The following is a 19119-nucleotide window of genomic DNA, read 5'->3' on the forward strand; positions in this document are numbered from 1 at the left end:
CTCCAGAGATTTTTTTTTTTCCTTTTTTAACATCCAAGAAAATGGAAAGCAACCATTCTTTTGTCAGATCTGCATCTAATCTTCTAAATCTAAGAAAACATAACCCATAGCTTTACAGATTATTCTACACCAGTTGGAATTAATTCATAATGAGTCTGTGCAGTGCAGGGTTTTTCACTGAGGGTTAGATCAGACACCACCTTTCCACTCTTTTGGATCAGTTGTTATAATGAGACATTTGCATATAACTTTGTGAAAAGTATAAATTAGGCAGTGGCTAATAAAAGAGAACCTCATCAAGACATTATTTCCTCAACAACCAAGTAACTACTGCTTTCTGGGAGCTATTGCAGAAACTAGAGTTCTACATAGTACATTCAGAAGCCAAGATTCAAGTTCAAAAATAATCATCTGTGTTAGAAACGCACTTATTACAGAAAAAAACATTTACTCAAATTCTCAGAAAATACATGCTTTATGCAGATAATATTCTGAAAAATGTGCAGCAGATGCTCTCGATTTCCTTACCAAAGTCACAGCTTCCCAGAAGTGGAGCTTTAGCTGTGCAAGTAAATATTATTCAGGCTTTATGACGATATTTGAGTGTATCAAACAGTATATCTGAATGAAATATAAGGTTTTGGTTCCTCTTGTTCCCAAAAAATAAAGAGTTCACTGCTCTCCATACACTATTTGCTTCTCCATGGGAACATACCAATACAGAAACCACCATATCAACAGCTGGATAATCTTCCAAACTTCTCTTCCAGAGTCAGAAATAACACTGAGAAGATGGTTAGGTCACCAGATTCATTGCATTAGAGATGATATTGCAAAATTGGAAAAACCGTGCATCAATTTAAGTGGCTCAATATAGTTTGACCAGCATCAAGACTGAAAAGACTATGAAAAGACTGGAGTTGCAGAAAAGATGATTGAATTGATTAAGGTATTAAGAGTCAAGATTTCTCTCTCGTAACACCCAAGGGGAAAATTTACTTAAAACAAAAGGGGAAAAAAAAAACCCATGAGATGGCAATTTCTCAGTTTTCTAGTGTTGGATAAATTAGGTATGTATAACCTTTCTGTCTGCCTATAGCACCTCCATTCCCCTAAAGCAGCCCTCTTTTAGTCATTTTCAAAATACTTTGTCTTCCACACCTACTGAAGGCTCCCACTCTAGAAATCCAAGCTGCCTCTTAGTTCTCAATCTTCCTCTAAAAGATACTTCTCTAAGGAAATCACCTCATAGCAGAAATTGCACCTTACTGTTTTCCCTCTTCATTACTTATGTCTTAAACCTGAATCTCCTTAAGCTCCCCTCATTTCAGAGGGGATTAAGTGCAGTACAAAGTGTTTGTCCTGCACGAATCAGGACTACAAGACATCTTTTCATTCCAGGATTGTGCTATTTCAGAAAGGAAAAACTGCATTAAGAGGAAAATTAAAATATTTCAATATTTTAGTTCAAATGTTGACAAATACTCACTTTGAAACTATTAAGTACATCTACAATGCTATAAAAACAGTACTTGCTACCAAAAATATTATAAAATCCTATTAATTATTTAAAAATTAAAGTTTGCTTCAAGTTTTCATAAGCATCTGTGAAATTCCAGTCAATCTAACAGATAAAACTAGAAGTTCTACTTCCACACTAATTTCAAAAGCCAAGAATTATCAAAAAGTTCTTAGAGTTTTATTGTAGTAGATTTGTGTTTCAGAAAAACATATCCCTTTCAGATTTGAAATGCCTGCAAAATCAGGTTTCTGACTGTAAATACAGATTACATTAAGCAGTTCAATATACATCAATATACATGACATTTGATCTTTTTCACATGACGAGTCCTATTCAAAAATTTAACAGGTTTAACATTTAACATGGTTATTTCACAATCCATGCCAAAATCATATCCATGCTTTTGCAATGCCAACATCTATCATCTATTGTAAGAAAAAGCTACATTACAGATTACTCTAACAGCAGGATTTTACAATAGACAAACATGGGAGTAATTTATAACACATTTGTTGCTATTAAAAAACAAATAAACATTTATAGTCTTGCTAATTAACTTTACTGTTGAATTAGTAGTATTCCTCACTCTTCTTAATTAAAAGAAATATTGCAAGTATGGCATTAAAGTCAAACCCTTCAGTGCAGCAAAGGCTGACACATTTTAGAACCTCTCTCACCCTCTAAAGCATATGGAGCTTTTGGAGCTACACGCACTTGGTTCAGTACTGACACCTCCACTAGGCAGGAACATGTCACAGAGCAGTTTAAGGAGGAAATGTCAGAAATAAATTACCATGGCTTGAGCACAAAATCTAACAGCTGTTAGTGGACCTGCCTCACCCATAATCAAGCCAGTCCCTCCTGGTCCAAGGCAAGGAAGTGAAAACACCTAAATACCAGGGCACATTGTCCCAGCACATCTGTCCATGGAAGTGGAAAATCAGCTTGGCTATGACTACCATCTCCATCAGCTGTCACAAAGTACATGAAGCATTTACACTGTGCATCAATAAACATTTTACTGTTTTGTGGATTTTACCTTGTCTTGCTGCTGCCAATCCCAGTAGTACTCTGTGGCAAATCTAAGGACACATCCAGGTTGTTCTTGTGCGGAAAACACAACAAGGCAACAAGTATATCTTACCTTTACTGAAGTTAACAGCCATCTCAGGACTGAGCCTGAGTGAAAGCAGAAAAGCCTCTGACAGCAGAATCTCAAATACACATTGGAACGATTATTTTTCTTCATCTTGGGAAACGGAATATTCTCAAAGGTCTGGGCTGTGTTCAATGGGCAGCAAAGGACCTGTCAAAAGATAGAGCAACATGGTCAATAAACTCTGTTCCCCATGCCCCTTTGAGGGAGGGTTCCTCAACTTCCTAAATTCCCTCATAAATGCCAGCTCGGTCAGTTGGTGAGATAAAGAATAAATTCTGCTTTGCTTTTTTCTAGACATACTTATTGTCTTCACATCTTGAATGAGAGATCATAGTTATTAATCAAAACGATTATTTATCTCAATTATATAGCAGCAAGAATTTGTTGCAATGCCTTGTCAAATGTCTGTGCACTGCGGGCAATATTCAAGGTTTGACCTTAAAGTTAATTTAAAATACTAACCAAACCAGTTTCTATTACAGCCATGAAACATTGGCTTATAATCTTATCTTTCTGGAGTCAGATGTTGAGGTGCAAATCCCTGCACCCTACATTTCGTTTTAATTTCATGATTTTGAAGCAATACAGTGGATTTCCTCCATGAAAACAACATTTCTCCTGTGCTGAAAGTCAGAATGAGATTCTACCAAAGAGAAATACAAATACTAGTGCTTATTGCATCATAAAAACATTCCAGGACTAGATAGCATTTTCTTTAATTTAATTAAAGCAATACAATTTTTCTCATTCACAAGTAACATGATTTCTGCCAGCCTACCTACCAACATATTTTTCAAACTATCAGCGCCACTCAATATTTTCAAGCTTTTTTTTTTTCTTGGGAAAAATAATTACTACCAGCTTGCCAAGCACATGATAAGTATCATTTCATGAGCACTGAAGACCATGAGATTCAGGACCTTGAAGCTAACTTCTTGCTTGCTCTTTTCTGTATCTTCAGTTTCATGCCTTGGAGAAGGATATTGTATTAGAGCTCTAACATTAAAGTTTGATCCATTTAGTTTGGATATAATGGTTCTAGGAAGAACACCATAAGTTTGGAGGGCTGAAGTGAGAGCTCAGACCTTGTAGGAGCTATGAACATAGGGATTATGTGCTTCAGAACTCTATCTGTACTTATATTACTGAAGCTCTTGTAAATGTTGACAGAAATTTTAATGTTTGCTTCTGAATCAGGCAGAGATACTGCTCTTATAAAAAAAACATATATGGCTTTGAAAATGAGTGCACATGAGCATATTTTTATGCTTATCTTGAAAAACTTAGAAAGTATTTCATATATTAAGTTTTCCAGTGGTTTGACTGCCACTCATACCTCATATTATGAAAGGACACACACCACTGCACTACTACCACATTAGACAGCATAATGCTCAGAGAAACAAATTGAGCAACTCACCCTGAGCATGTTTATGAACTATGCATGGTTATAAGTCTATGCAACTAATCTAGTATTTGCTGCATTGCTACTGATTTGCTCAAGTGTGAATAAGTCAAGAGTCCCATCCACAGACTGGAAGATTAACAAATATTCTACAGACCACAAGACAAAGCAAATTTAGAATTCCTTATAGTGTTCAGCTTTACATTACTACAGATGTTGACCCTGACTAGCTGCAAAGGTGATGAACCCTTTAACTATGGCTAACAAACCAGAGGCAAATAGGTGACAGTACAAGTGATACAAACATTCAGAATACCCAGACACATGGAGCTGGCACCACTTGTTCCTTCCAGGAGACGATATTCAATGCAAATCTATGCATTAGTTATGAGGTGCTTTAATTTCAATAATAAACTTTCTGTGATTGATGAATTTTTCCCAGCTGTTGTCTATATAGCTGTTTAATTAGAGCATGCTGGCAGAGGCTGTTAATCCTTCATTGAGTTGCCAACTCCATGGCATTCCACTTTCTGCAGGGCAGGGTGACAGTTGGTAGAGGGACTTGGGCGGCTGGTCAGGGCACCTGACATTTGGCAAAGGATCAACGCATTAGAGGACAAGCCAAATTCCATCAGCTTCCTAAAAATACTATCAGGCTGACAAACAAAGTGCCTTAATTGCCAGTGCTACTGTCTTTGATGGACACGGGATCTAAAAGCACAGGAGTGTCTACTTGACGTTACTGTTCCTAGAGAAGAGTGGTGCGAGCCAACCGTAAGGACCAGGAAGGAAGCAAAATCAGCTGCCCTTGAAAAAAAAAAAAAACTTTACAAAAGCTCTGGCATTTGCTTTAAGTATTTGACCTCCTAAATCCATATGATTCCCTTGCTGGAATACTCCAACAGGGAAAGGGAATCCCTGGTTTAAGTATCATGTGACATATGTCTAATCAGGGCCTTAGAGGCAGAGATTCCCAAATGGGTACAAAACAGGGGGAGCCCACGCTACTCCCTCACTGAAGCCTTTAAGGCCTGCCTCAAGGAATGACATCCAGAGGCCAGCAGGATGCTTATTTTTATCCACCCACTGCATCACAAACGACAGCAGAACTGCCAGTTGTGAAAACAGCTCCCACACCACACGTATCTGTCCATGAAAAGCTGAGATTTCCAAACTTACTCCACACATGCCATCAGTTTTTAGATGTTGTCAAGCTCAGTAATATTCACACTGGTGTCTTACAGACAAAAGTAACTTACTAACAATTCCCTAAGCCAAGTAGATATTTAGGATACTGACCTAAAACAGAAAAGAGTTAGAAAGCTTCCTATTCTTAACCTTGGTTTTGTTTGATAGGGGCTGTTACAGATCAGACTTTTTACAGTACCAAGAGGTTCAGAATTCAGTCATTAAACTGGGTCCCTGGAATCAGTCAAAATTCATGTCACAAGCAAATAAAAACCCTTACTGTAGTATTCCAGCTGCAGGGAAAAGTTACCTTGCCAGCAGCATAATCTTTTATACTGAATGACAAGTTGTACTGAATGTACAAATTTATCTATGTGCAATTGCATTCATGTTGAAGAGTTTATGAAAAATTAAAGTATATCTGCTTAAGAATAATTAATTTATTATTTTTAACTCCTGGGCACTTAAATCTCAATTTGCCACTAAAATTTTTTGATCTCAACTACCAAACTCAATCTCAACTGCAAAATATATCCAAAAAGCTTTTTCCATTAGAAATTTTTCCATTTCCATTTTTCAACTCAATTAAAAATGCTCATGATTTACTGCTTAATTACATCATGCCAATATACAGGAAGAAAATACCTGTTCAAGAGATGACTGTTTTGGTAAAGGAGATTTAAGCCTAGTACCAGAACTACCATCATGGGTCATGGTTCTTTGCATGTGATAACTGCTTCTATACAATGAATTAAATGAAATATTAGTCTCACCAAACCATTTCACACTCAAGTACTTAGATGTTTTGTCCAAGGCAGTGCCATAGTCCCCTTTTATAAAAGGAAGTAGCAAATGCAGATATGACATGGTTGTGAGAAGAGGCTTAGATTCTCTCTCTTCCTCCTTGCCTCATCCTTAAATCTAAAACAAGACAAGAAAGTTTCAATATTTGAGATTATTTTAAAGAAGGGGTTACATCAAAAACAGTGGCTCAGCAGCCTAAAGGCAGCTAAAACAACATTGCACACTACTTAATTTCCTACTTATTTCTAACAGAATTGCAAACCACAAAACACATATCATAGGAAGAAAAGTCATGAAAGAGCCTGGCAAAAGCTGCAAAAACCAGCAGTGCCAAGTCTTACACCATCCTGTTCAGCAGCTCTGCTGGATGCTTTGCTTGCAGCAATTTTGCAAGCAGCGACACAGAACTTACCTTATCATTTGTCATAATACTTTTCTAAAAGACAAGTTATCAACTTCACAAGCCTAGGAGGGCTTTCCCTACACCTGTGTTACCGGGTGAACACTTTACTGAACTTACCAGAATGCTGAGAAGAAAGACAAGACAATTTTATAACCAAAGAAGACATTGCAAAGCTTTCCCTGCTTTTAGCAATAGTAGGGTTCTTGCACAAAGCCACTTAGCATTTCATACCTGAGTATGAGATGTACATGAAGGCAGAGTCTGACCCTGCAAACAGTTATTACAGAAGTTTAATGTCTGCTTGGTATATTCTGTCTGCATACTTCATGCTCTTATTTCTCACCTGAGGAAAAAGGAAAATACAAGGAGAGAACAGACAGCTGGAAAAACAAAATAAAACCCCACAGAAGGAAAAAGAAGGAGCCCATTTATTTGCTGAGAGTTGGTTGATCCTGTGGAGGCAGCAGCAACCAGTTTCCTTGGCACCAGGTATCCATTACAATACAAAGTGTAACAAAGGAAACCTGTGAGTAGTGTTGCACATGCCCCACAGTTTTTCCATTAAGATCACAGGCTACTTGGAGTTCATTCTTCTGATTCTCATGTTGTCCTACTCATCATTTAATACACACCAGTATTCTCAGGATATAATCAGTCATACTTTGTTTTTCACTTTCTCCTATATAAACAAAGAGGATATAAATCTCATGATTTTCTTAAATTACGTAGTAGACAATACACCATATTTAAATTGAGCCTTAATACCAAAGAAATCATCACTTCAGAATATAAAACTAAAATTCTATACTAGATAGACAATTCAAAACATCATCACACTTCATACTACCTCTGCTGCTCTTCAACTCCATAATCATGGGTTTTTTTAACTCCCACAGTAAGTTATAGGGTGATGATTATTCAGTAGATTTTGAAACAATATCTCCCATGTCCCCTCTCTTGCCTTTTAAATCTGATACCCCTCCAGAAACAATTGGTTTTGTCAGAATATCAAATCATCTGCATAAACCAGTAAATGGGTGAATGTAAAGCTTCTCTAATAATCATTGCTGTGTGTCTTGATGCTCTATTTTTCCAGCTAAAGCAGCATGTAAGTTTTCAATTGTGCCAGATCTCAAAGCCCCCCACCCCAGAGATCAAGTTACTGCTGTGTGCCACCAGCTCCAGGACAGCACCTTCCCACACCACCTTCTTACCCCATTGGCCACTGCCCCTCACCTTGCCTGGGCTGGAGCTTTGAGCTGCAGAGACACCAGCTTTCCCCAGGATAGGATTTCTCATGCCAATTAGGGCCATTTTGTCACCCTGCTCCATAGCATAAGCCAGAATTGTGTTACTTGCCACATACTGATGAAATGCACATCACACCTCATATCTCCTTATTTCATATCCTAACTACTCACCTAGGACCAAGCTCATGCTGATGAAAAAAACAGAAGGAAAAAAGTCCAAGTATGCTATGCAACACTACAGAATGGTTAGGTCTTGACATCAGCTTCACAGATAAGGAGAGGGATAACACATGCAGAAGTCACTTTTGCGTTGTTTTAATTTTTTATGTCTATCAAGAAATTAAATCAAGGCTCCAATAATTTAATCTTTGATGCCATCAGGCCTTTGCTTAGCCAGTAGATTTGTGTCCATTGAAATGTGAATTTTCTTCTCACAAAGCACAGGACTTTGGCACTGCATAAAATTTGCAGAGAAGTTCAGGAAAAAAAACAAAACACAAGAACAAAAAAACCCCAAACCAACAGAAAAAGCCACTCTTCTTCCACATCTCCTGTAACACACCAGGGACTGGAGGCAGAGCTTTAGAAAGTCTTTGCACAGTAGCCATTGACAAGCAGAGCTGAAGCTCGTTTTGGTGCTCTGACCTGGCCTTGTTCTTTTTCCTCCTCATTCCTAGCAGAATTATCCACATTTTGCTGTTCCCCATCACAATTCACCATATTTGTTTGGCAGACTCAGATGACAGAAGACGTTCATCCATCTCAGAGCCCAGACAGCCAGGTTTTCAGAGGAAATCCCTTGGGACTATCAGGACAGCTGTTCCCTCAAGAAGTACCCTTCTGTTTTCAGTTTCCTTTCCTCTTTCAGAGTCAGACAGCAAACATCTAATAACAATCCCAAATTCTGAAGTCCCAAAGGAATGTAAAACAGCCTCCAAGGCAAAATTTATTAACAATCTGATGTAAACATCCACAAATCCAGTAACACCTTAATAACATTTGCAAGGAAATTAATTTCAGACTTGAAGGTAGAGTTTGCACCAGCACAAGATTCAGAAAAATACCTTAATGAAAGCAACTACTTTTCAAATACCAAAAAACAAAAATTCAAGGCCAAGACAAAAGCATGAGTTAATCCACTGAGATTTAAGCACACCAAGACACCATGTGAAATCACAAGTCATATTTGTAACACGTTGAGACTGACTCCAACCTTCAATGCTGGACAAAGAGGGTGAGAGAAATTGTTTTCAGTCATACTTGTGAAAGACTCCACAGATTTCAAGTGACTTCCACATGTACAATGCAGTCCTTCCTCCCCTGGGCCAAGAACCTGCTCCAGTTACTATATTAGGTATCACTCTCCTGCCTATCATAGAACTTCGGTGCTCTGACAAACAGTACTCACTCAACACACAGATAACCACTTTGGCCCTGGATGCTCTCTTATATTCTCAGTTTAAAAGAACCCTCTCTCTTCCCATGGACATTATTTAAAATTGCTGAGCTCTGTGACAAAATCACCAATAAACATGTGTAAAGAAAGGCAGCAGCAAAGAGACAGCATATAAATCTCAATTCCTTTTGGTTCAATGCAGTTGCTTCATACTTAAAACAGTGCAAGTGAAAACTGAATCTACTGCTCCAAAATTAGGTGGCTATTTCTATTAGTCTCTATTTTCTCCAGAATAAAGCAGTATTATTATTTTGAATTGTTTCTATACACAAATGTTCTTTCCAGAATCAAAATACTTTTTTCTCTAAGAAGCCATTATTATAATTTTTACTTAATTGAGACTTTCAAACTCATACCTCCTAATAGTATCTAAAACCACCTAAAAAGAAAAAAGCTACTAGATTTTCTTGATGGAACAGAAACATTCTACTGAAAATATGATGACAGCATCTAAAGATATCACAGTAAAAAAGGAAAAAAATGGAACATAGAAACAAAAATCATCAAGAAAAAAAAGCAACAGTTACTTCTCACAATTCTCTGTAATAACAGAGCTTGAGTTCTAGCCACTACTAAGTGGGGATTCATGCTGCACAAACTGGCAAAGTTGACACCCAAACATTCACCATGTTACAGAAAACCATTAACATGCTCACTTTCATGCACATAATGTCAAAGAAAGACTTGCAAAAAAATATTGTTCTCCTGCTGGAAGGAAGTGATAATTCAAAAGCTAAAAATACAAATTTCTTTTATTTAATATAAGGAGTTTATGCAGGTTTATTAATAAACAAAGAAGAAATAAGCAATCAGAACATTTACACAAACTCCTATGCTCACATGCCCGTATACTGCCTTTTTTAGTACCTTTTTTTCCCCCCATAACTTCCCCCCACTAGCCCCCCCTTGTTATATCTATCTGGTCTGAACTGTATGCCTTCACCCATGCCATGTAAGATACCAAGGCCACAAGCCAAATTCCACTCTCAGTTACACAGATTCCACCTTTAACGTCAGAAGGCTCACACCAGTGTAAACCAATAATAGATTTTGGCTGCCCTTGTAGACCAAATTTTGGCAGGTGGACGGAACAGGATTGGAAAGTTGCATTTATTTACCTCAGGAAACTGGTATTCACTTCCAGCTTAAAAGAGATTTGAAAGTTTTATGGCCCAAAAAAGCTAATCTCTAACAGAATTCCCCACAGGGTAAGATCAGTATAAAGGAGACTTCTTGCACAATTCATTTTTATGCCCTTAATTCCTGTTTAGAAGAGGCCCAGGAAAAAACAAGCAGGATACTGCAGAGCAGAGGCAAGGTGTAATTGTATCAAAGGCACAGGGGTAGGACTTGGAACCAGCATTACATATTGTCAGCCTGGCTGCTTGTGAAGGGTTGCCATTCCCCTGTGGCTTCTGAGAACACTGAATTACAGATACAATAGCAGGGGAAGGGAAGGGAGGTAAAAATAAAGTGCCCTTTGAGAATTTTTAATAAGCCTAACAAAGAAATCATGCAACTTGAGAAGATGTAAATCACTTCTGAGCTGAAAAGCTTGTTATTTATGCAATATAGACAGCTATTTCAAAATTGCCATGGAAGTCATTAGGAATACAGTTTTTAATTCAGCAACAAATACAATATACAATGTATATAAATAAAATGGATAAAATTGGAGTGAAGACAGATTTTCAATGTCAACACACCATTAAATTGCAAGTAACAGTCAAGCTCTATATTATCATTAGGAGGTGGGCTGCTTCTTCAAATTAGTACTCCTGGGAAAGGAAATAACACATATTCAAAAAAGAAGCTGCTGGCCAGAGCACCCTAATGGGTTTAAGATCAACCAAGGGAGGATCACTGCAGTGCGGCAGAGTTGCAGCAGGAACATAACATTACCTTACCAAAACAGATATTTAATACTTGGTAGCCCTACAAAAAAATGTATATGTTAGGCAGAAGAAGAAATGAGCCTGTATTTTATGGAACAAGCAGCAGAGCAGAGGAAGATACCTGCAGGACAGCAACACAGTAGATGTGGCTGAAAGGAATGTGTGGAATTAATAAGAGCACTTCAAAGCTTTGCTTTGAGATGTAACTGGCAGATATGCTATCCACAGAATTTTAGTGCAGGGACTCATTTAAATAAAGAGCTAATTAGTAGCACTGGGATGGTGACTGTCACCCACTAAGAGAAGGACTGAGATTCAATGTCCAAGTCAAAAGACTCATGTGGATTATGCAGCTTCAAGTCTATCGAGAAGGATGGTGTGAAGTTGTTTAGAGGAACTTCTGTAAGACACCTCCTTCGCACTGGATAAGATCTGGAAGCAGATTTGCTTGGCAAGGTTTTGCACCAAGTCATTTAGCTCCTCCGCATCAGGGAACCTTGGTGCACTAAGAGTTGTTTCAACAAGTGATCACAATGGAGCTTTTGAGTTTATTTCCATAATATTTAGGAAGCTCCCACAGCTTCAAGCCACACAGCTTACTAGACCCAGGCAAACATGAACACTTGACAGCAGAACCAAGCCAAGGAGTTTAGCTGGGATCAACAAGCTGTTAGAGCTGACTACACACATTTGGAAAAAATATTACATAAAGTGATATGTATCTAAGGTCACTGTGGGAGCCAGGAAGCAGTGCCAAGACATTCTTGCAGGCTTCTCCCTTCCTTGGCTTGCCCTCATTCATGGACAGAGAGCCCAGCCCAAGCCAGGGCTCAGTGGAAGCTTCTGCTGGCTTTACCCACTTCTGATGACTATTGGGTCATGTTGCAGAGTCACTTATATTTAGATGAACAGGTGGGCAGACACATTTGCAATTTAATCAAGTTAACACTTTATATTTCTTCATGGTTTCCATACTCTGATTAGCTCTCTGCTGCAAACCAGGGAATGGGCTACTCCAGCTTGTTAGAAGTTACAAATGCTACAAACACTGACATTTTTCTTCTCTTTACATGTTTCAGTGCACAAGTCAGAAAAGCTGTGACTTTTCTAACATCCCATGTGAAGATTTAACATTGAAAAATGCCCTAAGCTCATGTTAAAATTGACAAGAGTAGATGAAAATTTAGCATTACTTTTATATAGAGAGTTTATGTGTTAATGTTATACTAAACACTGCCATTTTCCCACTTCCTGCCAGGAATTCTATGGGATTACAAGAAGTTCATAGAATGGTTTGGGTTGGAAGGGGACTCAAAGATCAGCTAGTTCCAAACCCCTTGCTAATGGAAGGGTCTCTTTGCACTAGACCAAGCTGTTCAAAACACCAGCCAACCTGGCCTTGAACACTTCCAGGGATGGGGCATCCACAGCTTCTCTGGGTAACTTGTGCCAGCGTCTCTATCTTCACAGTAAGGGATTTCTAGCTAATATCTAACCTAAATCCACCCTCTGTCAGCTTAAGCCCATTAGACCTTGTCCTGTCACTACATGGCTGTAGGAAAAGTCCCTCTCCAGCTCTCTTGGAAGCCCCTTCAGATACTGGAAGGTCCTCTAAGTTCTCCCAGAGCCTCACCTTCTCCAGGCTGAACAATTTCCACTCCCCCAGCCTGCCTTCACAGGAGATGTGCTCCAGCCCTTTGAGCATCTTCCTGGTCCTCCTCTAGACCCACTCTAACAGGTCCCCATCCTTCTTACCCATCTTCTCCCCACCACAGCTAGATGCAGAACTCCAGGTTGTGGTTCCCAAGACAAGAGCAACAGAATCCCCTCCCCTGATCTGCTGGTTACACTGTTTTTGATGAAGCCCAGGATGCTGTTGAGTTTCTGGGCTGCAAGGGCACACTACCAGGTCATCTTGACTTTCTCATCAATCAACACCCTCAAGTTCTTCCCTCAGGGCTGCTCTCAATTCACATTCTACCCAGCCTCTATGTGTACTTGGGACTGCCTCCACCCAGGTGCCAGGCCTTGCTCTGGGCCTTGTTAAACTTGAGGAGGTTTGCACAGACCCACCATTCAAACCCAAGTCCCTCTGGATGGAATTTCACCCTTCCAGTGTGTTGACCTCTAGAAATTTGTGTTCAATTCTTAGAAGCAAAGACACCATGTCCTGTAATGGAGGTCTCAACAAAGCCTGGAGAGCCCTTTTTGGCCTCCCCACTCCCTGTACATGGAGATATGCCTTGGAGACTCTCCCCACAGCATAGGAAGAATCAGAGCAACATCCCTCAATATATTATGTCACCAGGCTGGAAGGGGCCCAGGACTCTCCATCCCCAGGCTGCCAGAATGACACCTTTAACTAGCAGAGCTCCTGCAACCCACACATCTCAGAGGTCCAGAGCCAGACAGCACAGCCAGAGAGTGACAGTCACATCTCACCTGAGTGCATGACAACAGACCCTGCATGGGCAGGCTCTGTGCATCACCTTGGGCCAGGTCCTGGTTTCTGTTACTGCAGTCCAGCCCTTGGGGTAAGAATTTACCTCATCATAATTATTGGAACAGATAAATAGAGAAATTAAACTGGAGTAGCCTTTTCAATTAAACCAGTGAGACACCCTACTCCCTTAAGGCACACTGGATATTTCTATTTCTATAGAAAGCAGAATAAGCTTTCTGGTCTTGGGATTTTTTTTACGACAATCTCAGATTCACCACAGTAATTCACTTACAAGGGTATCAAAGCCCACATATGCCCTGTGGGAACCCCAGAGTCTAACTGATGACTACTAGCATTTTCCCTGTGTTTTAACAATCTAAGACATTTGATCATCATAAAGTGTTGATAGAAAACCACAAGTGACAGTCTCCATTTTCACTAATGTTTTATGATAATTTAAAATAACATAGTGGTAGTAAATGTGTTCACAAAATGACATGATGAGTGGGCAACTTTTCCCATCGCCCTGATGACAGGTAGGGTTAATGTCAGCAGTGTAAAGGATAATTAATCTTCTGTCAGTGCAGCTGCTTCACATAATTTTATCCTAATAGTGAATATCACATATCTTTGCCAAGTCAATTTAAAGGAGTAGAAACAGAATACTGCACTCAGATGTAGTTTACCATGATCACTTCCACCCTTATTGTAGTGAGTTCTGTAAACTAATTAATTTAAAGCTTTCTGGTGCTGTTTTGTTCCTATGAATGCCTAAATATATTTGTTAAATTCACTGCCTTGCCTCTAGTGACAGGAGCCTCCTCTGGGCCTTCTAATAAAAGACATGGCCTTTGGAACTCAGGGTAAATAATCTAAGTTTTCATTTGAAGTCTTTGCAAATACTTTTAAAGCAACATCCGTGTGACATCCAGCTTGTTCACACACAGAGACAGGACCTTTATATATGTCCTACTCTTGCTAGAACATGGATGGACAGTAAAATAGCTAGTGAAACTGATTTCTAGCATGCAAATGAACAATCTCCAACTGCTCCCACCATCCAGATGGCACATTCCCCCTACAGGCAGAAAGTTGTTCCTTTGTAAACAGCTCCATGAGAGGTAAAAGCCAGTCATCCTCTTTTTTATCATTCACTTTATATTGTTTAAGAGGAAACTGTAACAGAAAAGGAAGAAACCTTGAAAAAATAAAACAACCTTTGAGATGGAAAGCTGGTATAGACCATCCCCAGAGAAGCTGGAAGAAACTGCAGGACATTTCTGATTGCTCCTGTTGCTGTTCTGCAGAAAGGCACAGGAGATGTCCCAGTTCCCATGTTCTCTGTGTCATCCACAGAGCATTGCATTCCACTTGGCAGTATACTACTTTTCTGTTGCAAAATTTTGAAAAATACTGTGGCTGAAGTAAAAAGGAGAAAAGGAAACCTTTAGGAAAGCAGAGTAAAAAAAGTTTAGAAGGATCCAGAGGTGAGGAATGTAAGGGAGGCAGTCTAATGAGGGTTGAATCTGGGTAGCTCCAGTAGCTCTACAAAGACCTAGAGAAGTAGACAAGAAAGCAAGTAATTATCATCAAGGAGCCAGAAATAGAGAAACATGGAAAAGTGCACCAAAGGAAAAGTATCACCCACTGTGTGGCCTGTATCCAGCGTCATGGAAAGCAGCAATCAATCAGCTTTTGACAGCAGCGTTTAATGTTACTGAGCTAAGCAGCAGACTCACAAGCAAAACGAGCTAGCTGAGAAAGTGACAAACCTAAGCTTTGAAGACATTCATTAAGAACAAATCTGAGAAGCATTTTCAGAGAGAAGGTAGTGTTCAAAGTTGCAGCTTTGGGCATTGCCACCACAGGATTTAACACTGAGCCCACGAAGAACGGTGCAGACTTTAACAAGTTTTTCCATAGATATAAACAGGTGCTGATAGGTCCAGGTTCCAGAGCAGACATGAAACCATGCTCCCTGTGTGAGAATACTTGCACAGCTGAATATGAGCACAGTCAAAATGCTTGAAAATTCTGCCAAGTTATTCTGCCCAAACGTGAAATTTTCACAGCCAAAGAGCACAAGATTAGCTAAGCACAAGGGTGTAGAAATGGCCTGACTGGCTCTGGAGCTTAACAAGTAATTTAACATGCAAGAATGGACTAAAAACAAAAATAAAATTAAAAAATGAAAGTATTTGCAGGTATACATCTCATGTTGCTGAGAATGGGAGGTAATACAAAGTTTGAACATATGGAGAGAATTTCCAGATATACAAGGGAGACCAATTAAATGCCTGGAGCAATGCTACTGCAAAATGCCAGACTCAGGAAACTGAAAAAGTTCTTAAGGAAATACCTGGGCATGTCATTTGGCCTTCTAGAAGCAATTCACAACAGTAAAAGCTATTAAATACATCCAGGGGCATGTTAAGACAACAGACTTTTTCCTCCTCTATTTTCCAGGACATTTTAACAATTCAGATTTAATTTGGCAAGTCTCTGCTACAGTTAATATTCACAGGAATATTTTCTAAGCTAATTACTGAGACACGGATATTGCCAGAATTATCAATCCATCTTTTGGGGCTTTTTTTAAACACATACTAGGAGCCCATTTTGCTTCCTCATCAAAGTCTTAATGATTTCCTGATCCAGAAGGTCGACTCTACATAGAAAAAAAATGCATTCTTTATTAGAAATTCACTCTGATAATTTCTACAACATGTAACAAACCTAAGAAAACCTGTGCTCTAGAGCAATGACATGTTCCAGGTTGCAAAAAGGGTCTCCTATTTACTGGTGTCTGTACATAGAGGATTCTGAGATAAGAGCAGGTCAATGACCTTGACTTTCATCATTTACCTGAGGCCAATATCACCAGGCCCTACATACAGCTGGGGACTTCATCTGGTGTGACTACACAGAAGAGCAGAAGATGTGAGAGAGGCATAAAGATGAGTGAAGGATGTATTCTCATGGCCACTGTTCACCTAGATTGAGGTGTATCTTTTTTTGCCATATGCAGATCAACCTGGGGAACACTCAACCAAGAGATTATTGGGAATTATGATGACAGAGATTATGTAGATAAACACAGCTGCCATTATCCTTTTAAATATAATAAAATCTCATTTTGGGGAGGGTATAAGTTTATCAAATGTGGAGATGATTCTTTTGCTGGCCCAGTTGTACATTCATGCTCAGTCTTTGGATGTTTCTACAATCAGATTCTCTGCTTCTCAGACATACTGGTACTCTGTTGGATACTGCTAATATTTAGATGTCTCCCTTCACAGCAGTATTAGAGCACCTGGCAAACATTAATCACAGCACCCTGTGTAACTGTAAACACATTGCAGTAAGGAAATGAAGCAGAAGCAGCCCTCATCTAAACAGGATATCCACACTCAAGTGGTAAATTGATCCACCTTATCTCAAATCTTCAGCCAGTTCTTAAACACTAGATTATACACCTCCTAAACTCTTGTATAAAACCATGGTATTTTTCAATGTTGGTGAACATACTTCCTTTTTTAACTTCACATAACAAGGACACTTTACAATGCTTTCATACATAGAGCAAACGGGCTTCCAGTGAAAAAAAAATGCAAAATTTAAATTATTTCTGCAAAATTGAAAGCAGGACATATTAGGAATTCTCCTGAATAATGACAATATGCCACTCTCCCTCCCAACACACACCACTTAAGTGAAATAAATGAGAGAAAAAAGTATCTGGCTATCAAGAAACAGAAGTCAAATGTTTTTGTCCAAAGCCACACGTACTAGAACGTTATGGAAATTTCATTGATCAACAAAACAATGTTGATCAATCATTTTTGCTTTTCAATTTGATACTGGTAGAATACTTTTATCCAGAGGGAAAAAAAGTATCTTTCATAACTGTCAGCTTTTGGCCCATACATCTAAGGCAGTAAAGAGACAGCCACTACTGAAAGTCATCCCAGAAGGAAGCAACATCTGCAGCAATTGATATTTAGTTTTGTCTACAGCAGAAAAAAACAGGGATAGTACAGATGGGTCTCATGAGGGTCACATGAGAAAAACAGTGGTGATCAGTAACTAGGAAATTAAATACAGCTCACAAAGTAGTTTATTTAAAATAGGAGAGACAAAGAAAGAAATAAAAGCAATTTGAATGAGGAAGTGAAGGCTGTGCACAGTAGTCTGATCTCAGGGAGGAAATACACTTGGCCAGACTTGCTGGAATGCACAAAGAGTAACAAAATTACTTGAAAACTGCATAAGAGTTACCAGTGTCACCCGATTTGCAAAACAGAAGCCACAAAAATATGAGAATTGCAGCCATACTATAAACACTGCACTGTAGCAGAGCTAGACAGATGTGTCTGGAGACCCAATAAAAAATTAATCTAGTATACAGCAGGGACAAATATTCCAAGTATTTGTTACATTATTCCCTTGTTCGTAAGGATTCTAGACCAAACAAAACTCAGTATCACAAAAACAGCTCTAGAAAGATATACCTCACATGGACAGAAGAGAGAATTCACCATGAACCTACGATAACCATGTTAAATAAATCTTAAGGTCACTGACTGCAAGGGTTAGAAAGCTATTTAGCCCTTTCTTTCTGCTATTTGTAAGAAAGGAAAACTCCTCACTGAGTTCTACCCCAGGTTTCCTACACCTGCTTTCCTACACAGGAAGCAAGAACAGAACAATTTTTCAGCTTCTTCCTCTCCTACCTAGATCAGATCACTACAGATAGGGTTCCATCTTACCTTTTGAACTTCAGTTTGAGCCTGTTTGACATTGATGTTGCCAGACACAGACTGCTTTCTGGTCTTTGTGGAAGGTCACAAATAATATTTGATCTCACTACTCACAGAGCAAACAGCTTCAAGAACCAGGCTGCTGCCTGTAGGAAGTCTAGGATAAGCTCCTTCCACTATTTTGCTTAAAATGTTGCTGGGTCACCAAGGCAGATCTAGTTTTGCTCCATCTTCAGAAAAGAATTCCCAGCATGTATCAGAAATAATTTAAGATAACTTGCAAGCACAAGGAAGAAATTTCCTGTTTCATAGAGGTGTCTGCACACATGGAATAACTATATTTAACCTTATTTTGTGAAGGTGGAAACCTACGTGCCTAATTTAAACCTATATTTCACATTTTATAAACACATATCAAGTCCAAGTGGGGAAAAATAACAGGATTGAGACTCACTGTAATTAAAATTAGACTTCACCACTTCAAAATGCATCCTCTCTGATGCATCACTTTTGCTTTAACGTTCATGTGAGAATCCTAGGAGACTTCATGTCATGGGCTTTATAAACTAATATCATATGCAAATTTGGTTGATGAATATGAACTGAAAAACGGCATACAAGATGTTGACAAGCAAAATTGATATTTAGGATGAAAAGGTATCTGAACTTTGTAATGGGGCCTCAGGAGTTACAGACCAAATTTTGCATACTCATGAAAATAGTTATTTCACAAGGCAAAAACACAAAAAAAGCCCAAACAAACAAAAAAATCCACCTGAACAGCACATTCCAAAGAGGATGGAAATATGTTAAATAGTTTGCTGTAATAGACAG

General features: G+C 38.9%; 1 long non-coding RNA gene across 1 annotated transcript in view; it reads right to left on the bottom strand.

The window, feature by feature from the left end:
• The window catches only part of LOC117244878, a 79833-nt gene that overhangs the window by 32141 nt on the left and 28573 nt on the right, over positions 1-19119 (bottom strand). Inside the window, exon 2 of the long non-coding RNA XR_004498773.1 lies at positions 2667-2828. This is a non-coding gene — a long non-coding RNA (uncharacterized LOC117244878). The remainder of the gene's footprint in view (positions 1-2666; positions 2829-19119) is intronic.

This window comes from Parus major, chromosome 9 (assembly GCF_001522545.3).
Source record: "Parus major isolate Abel chromosome 9, Parus_major1.1, whole genome shotgun sequence".
NCBI lineage: Eukaryota > Metazoa > Chordata > Aves > Passeriformes > Paridae > Parus > Parus major.